Source organism: Trachurus japonicus, chromosome 20 (genome assembly GCF_045865225.1).
Source record: "Trachurus japonicus isolate A0001 chromosome 20, Traja_1.0".
NCBI classification, from domain to species: Eukaryota; Metazoa; Chordata; class Actinopteri; order Carangiformes; family Carangidae; genus Trachurus; species Trachurus japonicus.
In genome coordinates this window covers 18,325,999-18,346,037 of record NC_140926.1, presented here as the reverse complement: position 1 = coordinate 18,346,037, position 20,039 = coordinate 18,325,999, and the positions used below count along the sequence as shown (strand labels likewise).

At 41.2% G+C, this 20,039-nt stretch overlaps 1 protein-coding gene across 1 annotated transcript in view; it reads left to right on the top strand.

The window, feature by feature from the left end:
* Window positions 1-313: 313 nt before the first annotated feature.
* Window positions 314-20,039, top strand: part of LOC146966800 (cadherin-20-like) — an 86,972-nt gene continuing 67,246 nt past the window's right edge. Inside the window, exon 1 of the mRNA XM_085763149.1 lies at window positions 314-622. The gene's annotated coding sequence lies outside the window, so the exon portion shown is untranslated. The remainder of the gene's footprint in view (window positions 623-20,039) is intronic.

Genomic DNA, 20,039 nt, shown 5'->3' with positions numbered 1-20,039 from the left:
ATGTCTAAACATTCATGAGCCATAGAGGGATGGAGAGAGGGAGAGAGGGAGGGAAGGAGGGAGGGAGGGAGGGAGGGAGGGAAGGAGGAAGAGGCAGAGGAACGAAGGGAATGGATGGAGCAACAGCACAGCGCTCAGACACAAGAGGGAGAGCCGGAGAGGCAGCTGCTTGCGTGAGCTCGTCCGCAACGCTCTGAGCAGGTAGAGTGAGTGCAGGCAACAGAGGGAGAGGCGCTGAGAGAGAGAGAGAGACAGAGTGCAGCAGGGAGGGAGGGAGGAAGTCTATCTTTTCACCTGAAGATTACTTTGTCTCACACTTCACTCACCCTGAGCGCTCGAAGGAGCAGCGAGGAGGAAGGAGTGGATCAGGAGGTGCCAGCTCCTTGCACTCTGGTCTTTTTCTTTTCTTCTTCTTCTTCTTCTTCTGTACGGGGGGTCAGTTGGACTTCTGTGCAAAAAAAAAAAAAAAAAAGCCCAGCGATCAGACTCCACGGGAAAAGACTGATGTATGAAACAGAAAACCAGCACATCACGGAGGAAAGACTGAAAAAGTGAGAAAACTGCATTACATGGTACCGGCTGTGCAGGAAAAGAAGTTTCACTGAAGATCTACTTCTAAAAGGTAAGACTTGACTTGACTTTTTATATTTAAATTAACAGCTCTGTGTTGATGTGCATGTGATAAAACTACATATCATCTGGTTGTGGCTTAATTTGAAAAACCATGCCATTTTGATTTATTGTGCATAATGAGTACAACAACCTGTTACAAGGTAAGTCTTCATTTAAAAGCCGGAGCGTCCCTGCTGTGCTGTGTGTGTGTTTTGTGCAATCATGAATACAGTTTATTGACTTTGATAAGCAGCAGCAACGTGCACTTGTTTTATTTAACTAAACCACATGCGGTGATCTGGGTGCGACATGAAGGTAAAGTTACACACTGATGCAAAAAAGAGCCGTATTGTTGTGCAATATTAAGCTGGAAAGAGGGAAACCAGAGGGGGGGAAAAAAGATCACAGGACAGTGGGAGAAATGGAGAGTGAGAATGAGCAGAGGGGGAAGGTTGGAGGGCGTGAAGGAGAGTTGGACCGAGAGGGACAGATAGAGAGAAAGAGTAAAAGAGGAGGAGGAGGAGGAGGGGGTGATGGAGGACTGGAGTGGTGGGGGCTCGCTGGCAGGCAACTCAGTAACCAAGGCAGCTGACATGAGGGAGAGCCAACAGGGGACAGTGGGATTTCTATTTTTCACCCTTGCCGAGATACGCCAGGGCTCTGCCAAGTCCCCTGCCTCATCCCCTATGGATAAAGATTTCATTGTGCGGCGGTGTGACCGAATTCATTAAGCATCTACATGTACTCTCCCCTGGCTGCACTTACTCTCTTACGCCTCTTTTCTCTCTCTCCGAACTCACTCCCTCTCCGCCCGCGCTCCCCCGGCTGATGCTCGCTCTGCCCGTCTGCTCCTCCCCTCTCGCTTTCATTATAGTCTCAATTGGCCCCCTATAATCTGCTCAACTCGTGTTGCATCAACAGTTGTATTTTGTCAAGCTCTGCGCTGGATGATGTACGCGTACTGTACGACCCCTCCGGGGAAGGATTTCTACCAAAAGGAAACCAGTTTTGGCAAAAGCCGAGCCACGACACAAAACTTTGTCAGTCTCGGTTTCGCGATGCCACATGGGGTCGCTCTAAACGCAGCAGGGGGCTGCCGAAGATTTAGCAGGTGGCAACTTGCCAACTTCTCCGACATTGTGGGAATTTTAAGCCAGGAAGTGTTTGCCAAATCCTGTCAGTGTGTTGTCGCTGTGAGATAGTAAAACCGTGCATGAAAATGCAGATTTCTCCTTTCAGAAATACTTTATACGTGGTGATAAAACCAGAGCTCAACAGAGACGGAAAACTAATGAATTTGCAATAGAAACTTCACAGGCAGCTTGTTTCTTCTGCCCTCAAGTGGCCACATGTATCAATTATGGGGTCTAAATGTTGTGTTTTTACATATGCGGTTTACGTTCATGCAGTTTTTCAATAGTCACAGACTTACCTTCGAGATGCAAATCACACTTCTGTGGCCAAAACTTGTACAAAATGTCACTAGCTGAAGCTAGCTGAGCTGTTCATCCGTCTAACCTAACGCCATCATGCGACAAATAGTGCTGCTACTTGGTGATCACATCTATATGTCCTGTAGCTACTTATAGGAAATTTCCTAACATTGACCAAAATGTTACTAAACTCAAACCAACAATAATCTGACTTGTTCAGTTGTAAGTGCCCAAACTAAAAAGTCATGTAGTCATTCATTATTGCATTACTTGCTGCTACTTGTGTGTCAACAAAAGTTTGGGAGATGTTTCTTATCAAATTGTGAGAGTCTGTACTATATTGTTTGATGTCCGGTTTTGTGGTTACAGTTATCACATTTAGGCCTAATGTGTGGGAGCAGTCCTCTAATATAATGTATCTTATAAAACCTTTTATAACTGCAGCGACAGAATCACAGAAAAAGAAACACGGGACTTGTTTTTTCCACTTTTCTTAAAATAACCTCTGTTTACCAGGTCATAGTGAGTACAAATGTACCATTATGTTACAAAAGCAAATGACGGATGGATGATGAAAGCTTGATTCAACTGTTTTTTTCTGTGTGTACACAGGACATACAGTAATATAGTGTATTAGCCTTTTTGTGCCTTTTTTCTGCATTGAAGAGCGAGCCATCAGCCCTTTAGGTAAGAGGCTGGTAAAAGGCTCCTTATTGTTTCCAAGATGTGAGACACTTCGCTTGTGGTGAAATCAATAGCCCAGTAAATTCTTAATTGAATGACTGCAGGGCCTGGAGCCTGATGGGGTTTTATGGGCTACCAGAAGGCGCCTTTGAGCCTTTGAGAGCGCACGGAATAGTAAGGACCCTGCTGGCATTGTTGTGGTCTGGGAAACAACGTAATGTCAATCACCAGCGCCTGGCAGGCGACAGTGGCGGTGGGAGTGTGTTAGCGCTTGTACACCTGCCATGCTACGCTTGAGCCGTTGCCGGTGTCATATTACCTCCAATTAGCTTTTGTTCCTCTGAAACACATTTTTTTTGGCTCATTTGATGTTTATGCAGCAGGTCTCCCTCCGGTGTTATTTGACACCAGGGAGCGGGTCCATAGATGTTATCACAATGATCGAAGATGGAAAAAATAACAGCCTCCTGGAGTCGGGGTAAAAACAGACACAGGGTGTCAAAACGAGATGTATGTTTTCTGTATACCAAACACCCTCATAGTATTTTGGAGCAGATTGAATCCTTTGTCGGGGCTGTAAGTCATCTGTCTGGGCTGTTGATGGATTGACTGACCTCGGGGCTCTTGTTGCCACTTCAACAGAGGGAAAGACTACAGTGCATACTTCTGGCCCATTTGTTGAGTGCCATGCTTGTTCCACGCTGCAGAATGACTCTGTTAACCAGTTCATCCTCAGCGGAGCCTCTGGATAACGTGTTGTTTGCTTTTCCAGTCCCCTTGCTTTGACATGAGAGGTCATTGTTGTGTTGACAGCGTAGCTGAACAAACAAAGCCCAAATATTTTCCTCACATATTTTCTTCCTATTATCTAATAAAAGTCTTGTTTCTGCTTGATGATCACCAGGTGATGCCCCGTCACAGATTTCCACAAATTAATTGGAAGGAAACAAAGGTTTACAGAATTTCAATAAATGTTCTCTGAGTAAAACAGTTTTGATTTTCTTAAGGGTGTGAAAGCTTCTTCCGGCATAATAGAAAAAACTGGGCATCTTGTGGGCAAATGCCATATTTTATTTATTTCTGAAGATAAAATAAGCACAGAAAAAAAGGCATGGGTATCTTGCATTTCTTTTTAACTTGATATTTAATCACCGAAATAAATCAGGAAAGATAACTGGATTGTGGCATGTGAAAGTGTGTTCTTTCTGCTCTTGTATGATGAATGTTCACCAGCTCCTTCTTTGCTGATCACTTCAAGTTCTGAGATATTTTTTTTTACACTTTTACTCCCTCACACACTGCATGTTTAAGAATTATCCACAAATTTTCAATAATGCTCAAGTCAGGGGGATCAGATCACGAGGGTCCCTCCGAAAGCTTCAGCTTGTGTTTCTTGAATCAGGATTAGAATGAATAAAAATCTGAGAAATTCTAATGATCCCTGCAGGGAAATTGCTGTATTGCAGAGCTGCACAACTCACAGTTATGAAAGTGGAAAAAAAAAGTAAAAATGACTACAAAATCATACACGGTTCTAAGTGCAGGGTAATTGAATAGGAAAATGTACAAGTGGAAATGATTTGGAGGGGTGCAAGGTCTCATTGTAACAGAGTGGATGAAGTCACTGGTGGGTGGATGTGTCAGAACTCCCAGAAATGTTTGAATGGATGGAGAACAGTCAGCGTCTGGACTGCAGATCCCTTTTCCTGATTTGTCTGAAAGCCACGTCTCTATGAAGCATGCAAGGAAGTCCCACAGATTTTGGGCTAGTGCTTCTAACATGTTGATCTTGTTTGACATTGATCTCACAATGCTCATGATGACAAAAGAGAAATATGATCTCCTTCATCAGTCTTTCTTGTCAGGATCCATGTTCTTCCCTCGTCCCTGTGCCTGTCCTCCTCCTCCTCCTCCTCCTTCTCCACGTGTCCTCCTGGTTTCTGTGGAGATGTCCTTTGTTGTGGCCATGCAGCCTGAGAGCAATCAGCTCTGGTGAGACTGAACGGTAGTATTCAAAAAGTCGAGCTGAATGAAAGAAGTAAACCAGCAAGAAAAACACGCGTGCGGTCTCATGTGAGGGTTTTTACTTATTTTTACTTTCTCGGCTGCCTTTAACAGTCATCTCTGAGTGACATTTCCAACAGTGGAAATGGCACAGTGTGAGCTGATACTGTAGCTTTCGAAAGCCTCCTGTGCTTTGTGGCATTAGTTAGCTTCCATTTCAAATCCTCAGGAGGAACCATAGCTCCTGAGTTTTTACCACACAGTTTGAAGAGTCAGAATCTGCATTCTTGATCAGACCTAACTGGATAATTAATACCTAAGGACTTTGTGAAGTCCTAACCTTTCATTGGTGCATATACTATTGAACAAATCATAAAAATAATAGTTTACTGGTAACAATCATTACAGAGTCACAACCCAGCACTTGTCCAGAATCATCTCTTCACCTGGCAGATAAATGGACTATGGCAAGGAAAAGCACAACTGTAATTTAAGCTGTCAGCACCAACACAGCTAGTATAACTCCACCACCTCAAATAACACCTACAGCAAGAAATAAGTTCATTCCTGGTGCCTGCTGAGATGTAAGCACGAGCAGCAACACCATCTCCCAACAGCACAATGATGTTCATCTTTGTGTGTGCACGGGCCATTGTTTGTGTGCTAACCGGAACAGATTTCTCAGTGCCAGAGCTTGATCACGCACAAGAAGGTGCAGGTTTTCATTTCATTAAGCTGCTCCTGCAACTCTCTCTAAATTCGGATAGTGAATTATTCCATCCCCCTCTTAGGCTGAAGAAAGCAATCATGTTTTCACTTTTTTTTTCCAGGACTGCCTCACAGGCAGAGGATCTGTTTAAAATGAGAGTTGCTTAAAGTAATAGACAGAAACACCTCATCTCTGAAATTAATTTGAATTGATTCTCCCTACTACCTCTCCCCCTGCTCCGACAAGGTTTTGAGACGGACATTTCGAACGTTCAAGGCCACATGTAAAAATCAATTTCTAAATGAGGCTCAGATGTGCTGTCTCTCTCAGTAGTCCACACCGTGGACGGAAGACATACCAAGCGTGCCTCAACTGTTGCATGGTACTATGTTGTAGAGCCCAATTATTTCTACTGAACAACTGGCTGTTTTCTACAAAAACACAGCTTCAATGTTTACGTTCATCAAGCATTGGGCTTTTCCACAACACCTAAGGAGGGTACTTTGCAGCATGAAGTAAGGCTATTTGCAACAACATAGGACTCTACTCTGTGTTCTCTAGTGCCACTGCAATACAATTTTGTCAATGATAATGATGGTGTCATGATACAGTGATTCTGAGATACACTATTCATTGCAAGGACACTTTAATCTATGGCATTTTATGATGTGTGTAACAGAAGAGGAATAATGTTCCTGACAAGGCATAAAGCATTCAGTCACAGTATTTGTATTTATTCAATACACTGCGGTGTCTGTTTCAAAAACTGACAAGTGAGATGAACCTGTCTTGCAAAGTATACAGTGTCCCATAGCAGAACATTAAGGGTCTTAGAATGTGCAAATTAAGTTCACATAGATAAAAAATATGCACTTCAGTTGCAAAAATGACTTCAGGGAAGGAATACCAGCTCGTCTGCTGCTTTTATGTTTGCTTGTATGCTCTTAGCATGCCTATCAATGGTCCCTTTTACTTCAGTAACGTCTACATCACATCGACAAAGAGTACAATACGCATGTACCTAAGTCTTCTTTGCTGCTTTTAGTAAAAAAAACATTACTGATTGAATGAGGCCTGCCTTTTTGGCATTTTAACGTTTTGTTAATGTGACTATATGACGTAGATAGCACACGGAGGCTTGTTTACGTTTTCAATCAATAATATCAGATAATCACTTGACCCCGCTTTTCAGACAATCTTTTTCTTGGAATTCTTTCTGGAAAAGACAGAGCATTTAAATTCTGGACTGTTCGGCCTAAAGCCGGATATGGCCACCCTATACCCAAAGCCCATAAAAGCAAAGATCATCATCATCGTATACATACAGCCGGTTGTAATGATGAAGATGACGACCCCTCCAAAACCACTAACACCCGCAACCCACAGAGAGGTTAAAGATAAGGGTAGGTGCTCTTTATTATAGGAGACTGACTGAAAGCTCAATGACATTAGGAGCATTCTTGTGGAGTTTTAGTAAAAAAGCAACTGTTGCTTTTTTACTAAAACTCCACAAGAATAAGATGACCTGGATGACTGAGAACCTTTACGGAGACATTAAGAGCAGACAAACAGAGATGTGTTTTGGTCTATAAACATTAGCTTAACTGAGGCGTATTAGTGCCACAAACTGTCACCCTCCATGTTGTGTTTGGTTTTGGTTTGCATTTTATCAAATTTATACCAACATTAGCATTCAGATCAATAACTCTCAGTCACACCACTAACCCAAACATGATCAAATCAAGTTTCTGTACAATTACCAAACATATAATCTCCAAGATGTCAGCAGAGATAGGTTTTTGCAATGTGATTCAAGCAGGCTAGCACGTTAATGTTAGCTAATGTCACCATACTAATCTTCTGGTGTGGTAATTCAAGAATACAATGTGATGGAGGAAAGCTTTTCTCTTGTTGGAATGGACAAACAGCTCTATTTCACAGCTCTTACAGACATTACTGTAATTGACTGAAGCAAAACTTAAATGATCAGACTTACTTGTTAACCAAAGATTGGTTAGCATTTCAGCCATTTTTATTTCATTAAGTGACAAAATCAAATATTTATAAGTGGTTGAGAAGCACATTGTAAGTGTTTTATATTAGAAATTGGCTAGAAATCGTAGCTTTTTCAACTGGGTCTAGCTAGTAGCCTACTGTTATTTAGGCTCATTAATTGGTGTTGGTGGGCTGTGGAAACGGTAGGTACAGTTAAACAATCCAAAAAAGAAAGTGATTAGGGGTAGATTGATTGATAAGGTAAACATTTGTTATTTACTGTCAGGGCTATATATTTTTATCTTTATTTTTGAAATGCAACTCCTAGACATGCTTGTAAATTGATTTCTTTTTCCATAACACATTTTTCATTTTAAAAACCAATCGGGAGAAGAAAAATATTGGCAAGTAGATCTGCCTAAAAAGTTGCAAGATTTACTGCTGGCCAAGTTTTTTTTATGAAAGTCACTGTAATATTAATAAAGTGTCAAGAGCTGGACCTCCGGGCAACCACATCACTGGAGGACAGAAAGTAAACAGCATGATGTCAAACTGTTTTAGCTCTCTGCCAATCGACAAGACTGAGTAGCTGAGGAGGCTGTTCCCCCGCTGAAATGTCACCAGCTTATTTCACGCAACAGCAAGTGTGCTCACTGTCAACCTGTTCAAACATCATGCCTACCCGGTCATCGCGCTCCGGATTAGAGCAAAGGGAAATACACCTAAAATATAACAGCAAACTATGATCCCTAATTACATCAAAACCAAACATCCTCTATGATTTTAACAATCTCCCAGCCATAGGCGAAAAACAAACAGCTAATCGACCTTCTGGGAAGGCCAAAATTATCATCACATTGCATAAAGAATACAGTGCGACTTTAGTCCTGGCAGACACTGATTATGTTTCATTGGCCAAAGAAATGGAGCCCAATACTCACCAATGTACTCTGGCTGGATAAAATGGAGCATGGTGTGGAATGAATTATAGTCTCTGGAGTCTGAGAGGTCCAGTCAACTTTTTCTCCTATGGCAGTGGAGGGGATGAGTTGCAATAAATCTGACCCGCAGATCCATTAGGTTTCTGTACTCTGCAGCTCCCAGCATTAGGCTACTCTCTCCTTTTCTGACTCAGTCCACACTGCTCTTTGGGCCAGCTAGAACAGATATAACATCTGTAATAAGTTATGATTTGTGTGCTTTCTTTCATGCAGCTTGTTGTGAGTTTAATGCGTGTCAGTTTTGTTGATTATTTATAATGAAATGTTGGTTTGAGAAAGAGTTTAATTACTTTGATGTCAGATAATAGTAATTCATACTAGGCACTGTGTCAAACCACAGTACCACAGTGGAGGTATTCAAGGATCTGAAACCATGGACTTGAAACAGACCTGTGGTAAACTAACCAAACCTGTTGTGCATAAATGACTTTTCAAAGAATGACTCAGTGAAAGGAATCCAAGGAGAGTCAAAACTCATCCAATAACTAGTCCCAATTCAAGCACAGTAGCAGTGGACCCAAAGAAAGCCAATTAAAAAAAAAAAAGAACACCACCTAAACTGATAGTGATAGGTGGATTATTTCCATGACTTCCGTTGCAGTTGCAGTTGCAGTTAGTGTTTACCACGGTCCGACAGTGTTTACAAAAATGTTGACACACAGCAGCGGTAGAAATGGGTATTTCCAAATCCAATTAGACTCAGTATAATTTACACCCAGTATGAATTGGATTCCAAGTCAGCAGCCTGTACTCTTCAGTTTAATTTGTAATTTTAATACCAGAAAATGTTTTTGAAATGTTGAATAAGCATTGAGATCTGAATGCGGATCAAACCAGCAAATCTTGCTTTGGATGGCTGTGATTTTTCTTTTTTTTTGAGGGGAAGGGAGAAACTGAATCCTTTTGAGAAAACATATTAGCTTTTTACAAATAAGAACCACATAAAATTTTCAGAGCAGTCCGACATTTATGAATTTGCTGTAGTGCTCCCTGTGGTAGTAATTGCATCAACTTCTGCAAGTGCTCAAAATGTGTCCAATGCGTCCAAATGTCCTTGTGATGTGGTCTGAACTTGGGATTACATTCAAAGTCTTTAGCAGCCGATGCAAAATAGGCCACTCCTACAATCTAACTTCATACTGAACACAAGTAAAAGAAGAAAAGATCATGCATTATCTGAAATAACTGAAGTGGTTTGTTTCCCCTTTTCATGTCCAGGCTTGATGTGAAACCTGCTTTTACAGTAATGTATTTGTGCACATGTTTGTGTATTTTTTTGTGCGTGTGTGTTTCTTTGTCCATAACCTACGAATACTCACGTGGGTGGATGGGTCAGTGTGTTTGCATCAGCGCAGATTGCTCATGAAATATGACCTCTGGAAAAGTTTCCTGTCCACATTCTCCTCTTTGAACTCAAATCCATTATCTTCAGGTATCAAATTCATCCCAACAGGTGTAGTGTGTTAAATGATATGGGCCCGTGGCAGCCTGCCACAGATGCAGGGATGAAAGAGAAGCTCGAGATCAGGTGCCGACCACTGGCTCTGCTTATACACACAAACACACACACACACACACACACACATATATATATATATATATATATATATGCCCACATACCTTTACGCATTTCACAGGGGCCCCATACTGCAGTTATCACCTGCATCATCTGCAGCTGTAAGGGAAGTGAGAGTGTTGCGCTGTGCCAGCCGCTTGATGGAATTTTTTTTTGTTTTTTTTTCCCATCTTGGAAGAGAAGTGACTCAACTTTTGAAGACATGTTACACTGTAAGATACAGTTTGCTCTCTGATTGGCTCGGAGGCTTTTATTTGAGCCTTCCTCAAACATAATTTTTCTACCATATCCTGAAGCATCCGATCGATACCGCCAGAGACAAGACAAAGAAGACAACGTCAGAAAAGAAGAACCTCACATCTGTTTCCTTCCCGCTGTTTGCTGAGACAAGCAAGAACTGCTGGTTGTTTGTCTTGGAAGAAATAAATCTTTGCCTGCACTTTTTTTTTGCCTCACAGAACTGGAAGTGAACTTAAATAGTTGAGACTCATCAGCTCTTGCAACACAATACTATACTATGATGAAATACAACTTCATATCATGACCTCCATCAGATGCTTAATTTGTCTCAATCGGTCAAAGTCAAAACAGCTTTCAAACACACAGCAGGTTCGTAAGTCAAAGACCCCAGCTCTGTATAGTTACAAACAGAGCCTCTGCTTGCCCAATACTTGGTACCTGGTTCGTATCCCTTTTCCTTCTCACCGTCTGCTCTGCACATTCCCCAATTAAATTTTGCATCAGTTTCATGATTGATTACCTTTCATGTGGAGTTCTGCTGCCACTTTTGAACAGTCAAACTGTAGCAAAACGCCGCCCCGATCGATATTTTTCATTAGCAAAAGTTCAAATGACTGTGGGTGATGCGACAGGGGTCACTCATAGTGAGGAACCCATTGGTAATTATCACCCCAACTCACAGTTCTCAGCATTTTAGCATCTTTAAATTTGTTTTGGTTTCAGACATGTGACTTCAATGTAAGTTAGAAACTAGCTAGTACACAGAATTGAACACAGGTTTAATGATATTCATTGAGTTTGTCCCCTTTTGCCATTACATCCGTTATAAAGAGTTGGATTTAGCCATTTGTGTTATGCTTGCATTCATAGTTAGCTGAGCTTCAGTATATTTTTCTAGTCATCTTTTCAGCACGACATAGAGAAAAAATGTTTACACTGTATCCTCATCTGACATGAGAACATCCATTTTACAGCTTAACATTGGCTCAATAAAGTTGAATTACAGCACTTTTCCAACAAAACCAACTGCAAATAGGACCTTGAGCTGTTTCACCTTGTGCACACCGTACCCTTTCAAAATAAAACTAGTGCCACTCCTATTATGACTTTTACACACAGGTCTCATTCAGCATTTATTTCATGTAACATGCGTCTATGAAAAGGGCCTTGCAGCATTATTTTGTTGATCTTCATGGTCACGAACCATATTCACTCTACTGTAGGCCACATAAAAAGGTTCATGGGAGGGAGGATAGATACGTATTTATTCTCATCACTGACTCTATTGTGTTTTATTAAATCATTATTTACCTGGGTTTTCATTTTTCAACCTTTTGTTTGAAATAAATAAGCAATATATCATCAGAAGAGATATTATATATTTATATTTCCTTGCAGTGAAAGCAAGATGTTGCCCAGCTCCAGTGAAAGAGCTCCAGTCAGAACATGTTTCTTTGCTCATGCTGAGGCAAAGTCCCTTGCGTTCATTGACGCTGTTTGATGGGGCTGACATCACCGATGCCTTGTTGCAGTGATGGGTGGGAGTGTTGGGGCGGGACACCCCCCCACACACACACACACACACACAATCATGAGCCGTTTGATCTCAATGTATCCCTCAACCACAGTCACAAGCCTGAAAAACACACTCACTTCAATACCCGCCCTCCCTCCCTTCCCTCTTCACCGTATCATTATTCTTCCCTTTGAAATCACTTTACCTGTGTCCTCTTTTTAAGCTGACGATTGAACAGTAGTAGATGAGACAGAATTGGATATGTAGAGGAGGAGTGAAGTGAGGAAGTAACCACAGCAAGAGTTCAGTCTCGTCTATCTGCAGGAATCCCCGATCAGGTGGGAGGATCAGTTCCTCTTCCTACTGTATTCAGGAGACAAGTGTCTCCCGAGGAGGTTTACGTGTCTCATGTGGAATGAAATCAAAGTCATGGAAAAACTTGGAGACACTTCCCAGTCAGTCATGGTTTTGATTACTAGCAGGTTGAAAAATGTCTAGACATCTGAAACTGAACTGAATTGATGTATGTTACGTAAAAGAAAATCAATGGCAGAACAGCCATGTAATGACTTGGCATAAAGTAGACAGTCCACAATTTTAGTGGGCGGTCCACGGCTGTAGCTGTCCCTCGGATCTGTCCTTTTTTAAAATTAAAGAACAGATCGAGCTCCAGGGACAAGAGGCAGATATCTTGATTTGTTTGGTTATTTTGGTCAACTGAAGCACTTAACTACTCTCTGTTTCAGCCTCATGTCAGTTGTCTTGAAAACTATAATAATAATATAATATAATATAATATCAGCATCGTGTCATAATCTCTCATGCACATAGAAGCCAATGGCATATCAGTTCACCTGTTTTTAAATCAGCTTTCAAATATTTTGATTTTTTTCTTCTTTTTTGTAAAAATTGTGACAAAAAATGACAAGTTTATTTTGTGAAATGACGATAATAAGCTAGCATGATTGCTTACCATGGTTTTGACAATTCAATTTGACAATTGTACAAACGAACAAAGAATTTTGAACCTTATGAAAATAATATCTGAAATTGTCTTCAAGAGTGCAGCTGAACACTGTATAGATGACTTAAGTAGTATCAGTGAGGGGAAGGCATAATGGCTTAGCCTCGTAAACCAGCCTCTCGCGAAAGTGCATTTCATTTCATTCCGAGGGAGAGTCTGGCCTCATTCCCATTCTAAGCGTTTGGACTGAAACCCTCAGAAGGCCGAGCCAATCAGCGTCGCCCGCTGTGATTGACACAGCACGTTGGCCAATCAGGGACCGACTGGTGCAAAGCCCCGTCACTACACCATCTTGCTGATTGGCAGAATGGGGTTGTTTGTCAACGCTACAACCAAAGATATTAAACCGTCTTTGCTACTACTCCCGCCCAGCTCCCGCCCACCCCAAAGAGCTTAGAGGGGGGATGAGGCCAGACTCTCCCGAGAAATGAAATGAAATGCATTTCCGCGAGAGGCTGGTTTACGAGGCTAATAATGGCTTGGTTTCCCTTCTAAACCTGTATGGCAATGCCTTGTGGCTGTATGTGTGAGTAAGGACCTTCCTTGTACAACAACCTACTCAGCCTTGTAAAGTGGGCCCTGGGATCTGTGTTTGTAGTCACTTCCATTCCTAAGTCCTAACTTTAAATATTTGAAGAGCCAGACACGAATTAAGAACAAGGAGGCCGTGCAGAACACATGCAATAATAGGAATGCATTCATAATGAATGCACCTCTAGATTTATTTCAAGGCGAATGATCACGGTGAGCGAGAGCGAAATTAACTTGATTTACACACTTAACACGTGATGCGAATGGCAATTGTTTTTGAGTTCAGACCTAGGCTGAAGGTTATTTGAGGGGAACTTACACATTTTATGCATCAGACATCAATTAAGGAAGTAAGAAAAAACAATCCAGCTGTGGAGTTCAGCTGTTTATTTTTCAGATATCTGCTTTCCGTCTCCTCCCGCCTCCCTCATGTCAACTTGAGTTTGTCATTTCTGACATTTACCGGAATATGTTTTTTGAGAAGTGCCAGACAGCATGCTGCCGGGAGCTGCAGGTTACATGAGAGTAACAGTCAAAGAAAAAATGGGAGTCATGTAGCGCGCTCATGTCCCGTAGCTGTATGGCAGCACGGTCGACTGAACCCACTGTTTGAGAAATTGGTCTCTGTCTCACAATGGATTTTTCTCAGTTTGATGCTTCACATGGCTGAAAATGTTGTCTTGCTATCAGTCGCCACTGTGGTTGGGATATTTTCACGGATCACATCATCACCACTTATCTGCAATACATGAATAAAAAAATGGTAACAAAAAAAGAATGGAGAGACAGTAATTCAGCAGAGGTTGAAGTGTTTTAGGATGGACATTTTTCTGTAGATGACAACATATTATTTCAAAGATTAGATATAATCAGGGAAATAGCTTCGGCGCAGTCGGTTTTATGATTTAAGATTCTCACCTACACTTCCACAAAACAATCTCTTCCTGTTCATTCTCTGGTGGGCAAAGCGATCAAAACTGCAAATAATAATTACAATAATAATGATTTTCCTTTTTTTTCTACTGCCATTAGTTTGTTTTGTGACGGGAATTGCACATATAACCACAAAAACGTCCTCTTCCTCAGTTCAGACCTTCAGAGTCCTGCTTTATTTGCTTAGTGGACACTCTAATCTGTCATTTCGACACTGACAGCTTTACACATTTGGCGTCGCTGCGTGGATTTGTTTTTATGGCTGAATGTTTATTAGAGCAACTGTAAATTACTTCTCTTGAGGAAAACGCTACAGCTCAGCCTGTTTACTGCTAATTACACAGCTCAATACATAACGTTCAATGCACTTTTTTTTGTTTTTGTTTGTAGCTCTGAAATTATAATCTGCAACTTTACACAGTCGCAATCTGTTATTGATGATTGGTATTCAAACACATGAGAACGCCTTGCAGTAGAGGAAGAAATACTGTATGCAAAGAATATATCGGACCATTAATGAGGTGTGAGTAAGAAAAGAGTATAGAAGCGACAGAAAAAAAGATGTATGTAAACAAAGCAGGCAGAGGAAAAAGCAATGTGGAAGCCTGCTGAGTGTTGGACTGTGGATTTGTCTCCTCAGCTGCTGGCTAAGTCTGTCATCTGTTCAATGGTTGAATCAACATCTGGTGAAACCCACATAAACACAGCTCATGCGAGCCACCGACAGAGAGGCAGCCAGGGAAGGGGGGGAGAAGCTCATCCACTCGACTGGGTGTCACAGTCGTAATGCACATATAGAGAAAAACACAGAAGCCAGCGATAGAGCACATGCACCGAGCCCATTCTGTTGGAAGTAATGCATTACAAAGCAGATGCCTTACTGTAATCACATCACTGTTTCCTGTCATAGAGTACAGCTGGATATTAAAGCTCTAATTTTAGTCACATTACATCTACTGATCTTATCAACAGGTCATAACTCGTATTACAGTATACAGAATTAAAAGTAATTCTGAAATATCATACATGTTTAATTCTTGTTTATGTAGAGGATGCATGTGATTAAGATGAGAGTCGGGGAGAAAGAGAAAGACATCAGACGTGAAAGAGGAGGAGAGAGGAACTTCTATTAGCTGGACGATGAGATTTAGCTTCATCTGGTAAAGCTTAAAAGGCTTTCTGGGCATGTGCAGGGGTTGGGCGTGTTGTGAGCGGACCAAAATTACTTTGTAGTAATTAGTTAAATCCTGATCACACGAAAAAGTGAGACTGTTTTCATACTGGGCTCATTTGTTAGAAGTCGGAAGCACGGTAAATGTCCCCTTTCCCTGCTAATGAACATTGCATTGGAAGTAAACAAGACTCATGGATCAATGGGGCTGTGGGCGCCGCTACAGGTGCTAGTGAGGAAAGGAAATTTGAGTGCATCAAAGTAGTTGCCTCTAAAACACTTCACATGGATTCTTCAGTGTTCGCCAAATTAAATTTAAAAGTTTTTAGACCTTTTACGTAAGGCCACACGGTGAAATGTAATGGAGCTGTTTGTGAGTTTTGCTATAGCTAGGCTACGTGTTGGAATTCAAATCTGTTTACCAGTACCAGTTTAGAAGAAATGTTACAACTTCATTCCTTTCTACTCACTGAGAGCTGTGTCCAGACAGTAGGCCAGTGCGAACTATTTGTCTCTGCCATGTCTTGTGTCCAACTAAGGTTTGCAAGCTAATCAGCTCTACAGTCTCCAATACTGATGCGTTGTTACCTACAACACCTAGTATGTACGATGGCCAAAGCTGAAGCAACCACCATCCCCACCTACTCCTGTAGGTGGGGATACAAAGGTGGGGATACAAAGAAACCATGTTCAATAACTTACAAATAGCCCCTTTAATAATACCTGTTGGTCAAAAAAACCCAATAGGGACAATAAGGTAGATAATGAGTTCCTTAGTGCATTAAAATATGCAGCAAGACCAAATAACCTACAGTGTGCACCTGTAACCACTTCAAAAACCTGCAATAACTGATGCACTAGTGTAAACTACAGCAGGCAAGATTTTTTATTTTTTTTATTTTATTTAATTATTCATGATAACAGGTTCAACAAAGGTTCTCAATCATGAAAAGGTACAAAAGCAATTTAATTATTTCATGCTCTCTCTCAACAAACTGTGGTGAATTGTGCATATATGCTTCTCCTTACTTACATATCATATCCTGTCACTATCAAGGAGTACAGTAATTTGCATATATCTATTGTAAATCAGAATAGAGAAACAATAACAATTAAACTAAAAGATAATTGAGTTTAGTTCTTAGTCATATTGGCTCAAGTCAGGCTGGTTACAGGAGGTAATTTACATTTCTGGCAGCAATGGCAGCCATTTGTTAGAAGTAGCTGCATAATGAGCCTGAGCAGTGACATCCACCATGGCTGAAAAAGCAGAGTGCTATCTACAGACACTATAAGCCTCCATCAACAGGAAATAGATTGCACGCCTCCACCTATACAGAGTTAAGTTACTGTTGATATTCTCAGCGCAGCAGCAGCAAAGATGGCAACATGCCACGAAAGATGGTGCCCAAAGTTAAACAAAAACAATTCACAGATTAGCACTTTAAATGAGTGTGCAGACAGTGTTTCAGTCAGCCATCACTGGCCATCCTCAATGCATCAAGCTGTCATTCTATTTCTGGGCAGTGGGAGAGAGACGTCCTATATCAGCGCCTGTTCAGGCCCGCTTTATGGGAGACCTCCTCCTCTTGCAGTTCAAGTCAATTGTCAACATGATTTATGGAGATGTGAGCTATCTCTAGACTGGCTCCTCAATCTTCTCCTGACGAATTGGTACCATCGGCCCATGTAACTGTCGTTTGTTTTCTACACTGGCCAATTTTCATCCGAGCTGACAAATTAAATCTGCCATGTTTTTGAGGAAGCTATTTTTTCCTCCCTTCTCCTTTCTCCATATATGACCTGCTCAACAATTACCAGAGATGGAAGATTGACACCAAGGAATGAACTTCACAGAATGCTCTGGCAAGTCTTTTTTTTTTATTTGCCTTCCTCCGACACTCTGATATGAGTAATATCCAAAGTTTTAATAGAGGTATAGAGTCATAACGTTTAATGGTGGGGAACTTGGTTTAGATGACACGTTCAGAGTCTTGCATCTCTCAAAGACATGCATCACTTATTGTCCCAAATATCTCATACAGCTCACCACCACCAATACAGCGTGATTAATGCGACTGGCTTTTATGAGCAGGATAAAAGGCTCTGCATATTACTGAGGCAATTATAATATGCCGGCAAACTCTTCTAAAAACAATAGAAAGCTCATGCAATCACCGTAAGTGGTGGTAACTTTTTAAAGTTTGGCTGTTTAAGTTCATAATTGACTCCTCTCCACCACCACTAAAAGGAAATGAGGGTCCAGTGAGCAGTCAGCCGTATCTTTATCCAGGAACTTTGTTGCCCTGACCTGCCTGCAGATTAAGGGAAATTAACTGCCAGTGGCAAGGTGGCTGAAAGGTTGGGGGGAAAGTAAAAAGGCAGCAGCAGGTCTGACTCATGCAGTGGCCAGTGTGTACATCTAGAGCCTTTAAAGTGGTCAACATGTGAGTGAAATGTCAACAAACCAAAGGGGTTTTAACGCAGAACCAAGTCGACACATCAGGAATCCTACGTAATTGGTATCTGGAAGTAGTTGCACCAAACTGAGAAATGTTAGTTAGCAAAGTAATGGAAATGTAAATTTTCAAAGTTGTGGATCCAAAAAGAAACAAGCATGTACCAGAAAATAGACAATTAGGCTAAGGCATTTTCAACAGCAATGCATCATCAGATATTCTGTCTCTCTATAGACAGTAGTGTCAAACATTGAATTGTGCAATCATCACTTAAAAAACTGCCATTTAAAATCAAATGAAGTTAGTTTTGGTATTTGAAATAGTAAAAAACTAAACAAGCATCCACCAAAATATACATAGAAGTGACACTTTTCAGTTTGTGGGAATAAAATCAGAGGAAAATTATGAGAACTGAAGGGTTTCAAAACAAACCCGCATCAACAAATTTGTTAGTTAAATGCAAATACCACCCATTTCACCTCTTCATTCAGCTCAGGTGTTCCATAAAAAACGACTTGTATGTTTTGCTGTTGCCACTGACATTAGCATTAAGTAGCATTTGGAGGTATTTTTCATATGAGGCAAACCAGGGAAAGGCTTGAGAATCAGCTGTGATTCAGTTTAGTGACTGTGTTGACTGAGGACGGGGGTTAGGTGAGGTCTACATGGACTGTGTGAACCAGAACAGAGCACCGGTAAATGAGACGGGCTGGCCTAGGAGGAGAGCCTGCTGCGTTTCCAGGCCGACCCAAACCATGGCTTCCATTGCCCTGGCAACCTTAACAGCTGCAGCAAGTGATTACTCACTGAGAATTTTCAGCAGACAGCACCATCACATTTACAAACAACTTGAATTAAAACACAAAGAAATTCAAATAGAAAATGTTAAGTTAAATTTATTTTATCTTAGCGTTCAGATATTTCTGTCCTGTTGACCTTTCAGCAAAGTTAGCTAGAATGGATGACGTGTTAGCCTATGCTATACGGCTTTCATTTGAATCAATTCAAACAAATTATGTGTTGGTTTAAATTCATCCAGACTTCTCCTTTTGAAAGAATGAAAGTCCTATTAGAGAACTTTATGTTTGAGGCGATTGAATCAGGAAAGGATAATAAAACAATTCGACCGCCCAAATGATCTCTTTCCTGGAAGAGGCAGGTTATAAATTCAAGACCAGAACCTTTGATGTGCCAGAAGAAAAACAGATTCCTGTGCCAGATTTCTGCGAAACCAGTACTGCAAACAGAATTACCGAGGAGGACATAAGTGGTAGGAGTGAAAAGTAATTCCACTGTTCATTACACTGAAGATAACATGAGTTTTATTTCCCATCGCTCTTGATCCACCTGCAAATACAGTCAAACTGAAACAACAAGATGCTATTTGAGAAAATTCACAGTGTTTTTTTCATGTTGAAAAAACACATGGAAGCTCACTTGTGCCTACAGAGGTCTCGAGTAGGAATTAAATAACGTGGGGCGCTGGAAAGAGAAAAAAAAGGCAATCAGACTAAAAACAGCAGCGATGGTGATTCATGGGAGCTGTGATTTAAGGAAACAGGAGGCAAAGCCTAAAGCTTTTAAGACCCCTCAGTGTCCCCGACCTCACCCCCCAAACTCCTTCTGTCCAGCACCACACAAAACAAACACACAATCACACTCAGGAGTATCACCACCTCTAGTGCCAGCTGAGAGATGGATGAGGTGGCAGTGGGTTCTGATTTAGTCGGCGCAATGTGGCCGACTGATTTTCTCTGTGGAGCTTGTCTTTGTGAGGGGGGACTGGTCGGTGAATCTTGCTGTAACTCTATATAAGCAGAGAATGCTGTACAACATGAAAACCCAGTTCTATCGGCTCTGTAAAAGAGCAGGTGAGTGTCATCATATGTTATATGATCTTTATCCCTTTCATTCACAATGTGTGGAAAAACCTTTGAGGAGGGCACATGAAGCGACTCTTTTATGTGCCTCTATATTAAAAACCCATGGATGAGTAAAGTAAACAACAGCTTGGCAAAGGGAAAACATAAAGATATATAATAATAAATTCATATATTCAGGCACAAATGCAAACAAATGTGTACAAACACTGGAGCGCCCGCACTGTGTGAACTGTACACAAGCATTTTTCTCAGCTCGCCTCGGGTCGGG